Consider the following 1,566-nt stretch of genomic DNA (forward strand, 5'->3'; position numbering starts at 1 on the left):
CCTAGGTGATATTTGGAGTTGGGACCTTTGGGAAATAATTAGGTCAAGAGGATGGAGTCCTCATGAGTGGGATTAGTGCTCTTATAAAAGAGACTCATTAGCCCTTCTGCTATGTGAGGACACGACAAGCAGGTGCCCTCTATGAACCAGGAAGTTGCCCTCACTGGTTGCCAAATCTTGGACTTCTCAGCCTCCAGAACTGTGACAAATAAGCTTCTAGCATTTATAAGTCACTAATTCTCTGGTATTTTATTCTAGTAGCCCAAACAGACCAAGACAAATACACACACACACACACACACACACACACACTCAATAGCTCCAAAATGCTCTCCAAAAGTTACCACTGATATCAATGTTATGATCATCTTTCTAGACATTTACGCAACAGGGTCATAATGTACACAGTATTTTATAACTTGCTTTTTTTCACTTGGGCTTGTTTTCATGTGTATAGGTACAGATCTACCTCGCTGGAGCCTGGGAATTCAGTGTGTGAATGCTTTGTGATATTTAGTGGGTCCTCTATTTGTGGACATTTAGGTAGCCTCTTGTTTGTGCTTCACTACAGATCTTCCCAGAGTTATGAACACCCAACTTATGGATCAGTCCCATGCTGGCGCTTTCTCCTACCCTATCCTTCCTCCTTACCCCAGCAGCCTGCAACCGAGCTGTCCTGGCCTACTTGCTCCACCTGGTGGTCAATGTGAGATATTACCTAGGTTTAGTATTTTTCTCCCTAGAATCTCCTGGTCTCTAGCTTGCCCTTCTCAAATCCATCTTGTCCCTGGCAGCCAGAGTGATCTTTCTAAATACACATCTGATCTTCTCACTCTCATGATGAAAACGCGTCACGTAAAACAAACATAGACCTCTAAGCAGCGTATACAAAGCAGGAATACTTTGACCCTTCCCCACCTCTCCAGCCTCAATTTTCTCCTCCTAGCACTTTGTACCCTAGCAATACATAACCAATTGTAGTTCGTTAAACACACAGTGCTGCTTCCCACATCCATATATTTGTACCTGTTGTTTTCTTTTCTTTAGATTTTTCTGGTAAAAACCGGGAAACCTGCCACACAAATTGTAAAAGAGCTGTAACACTGCCACCTGCTATTTTCTCTCCCTGGAGTATCACTCTGCCCACTCCCATTCCATGTTTGCCAGGCAAACTCCTATTCAGCTTTTAGAACCTCTAATACCAAACCCATAACGTTTGATTATAATTATCTGTTTATATGTTTGTCTCCTGTGCTAAACTGGCTGCCTCCCTGAACCCCATCACTAAGCTTGAGGACCAGAACTGTCTCTTGGTCATTATCCTCTCTCCAGCGTCTTCCACAGTGCCCAGAACATAGTAAAGTAAGGTTTAATAGGCAGATATTGAAAGAAAAAGAACTAACTACATCCACAGTCTCAAGGGAGTGGCACTGCATGCTTCTTTTTTCCATGTGTGTAGGGCCCGCCAGAGTTAGGAATGCTGTGGTCAAGGCACAAAGTTCAGGGGCTGAGACCAGTCAAAGGAGCCACACACTCTATATTTTTTTTTTTTTTAGACGGAGTTTC

General features: G+C 43.3%; 1 non-coding gene across 1 annotated transcript; it reads right to left on the bottom strand.

The window, feature by feature from the left end:
* Positions 1–1,043: 1,043 nt before the first annotated feature.
* LOC115930310 (U7 small nuclear RNA) lies at positions 1,044–1,106 on the bottom strand. The gene has a single exon (XR_004066952.1). It is a non-coding gene; the product is annotated as a U7 small nuclear RNA (small nuclear RNA).
* Positions 1,107–1,566: the final 460 nt, after the last annotated feature.

Source organism: Gorilla gorilla, chromosome 10 (genome assembly GCF_029281585.2).
Source record: "Gorilla gorilla gorilla isolate KB3781 chromosome 10, NHGRI_mGorGor1-v2.1_pri, whole genome shotgun sequence".
Classification (NCBI taxonomy): Eukaryota; Metazoa; Chordata; class Mammalia; order Primates; family Hominidae; genus Gorilla; species Gorilla gorilla.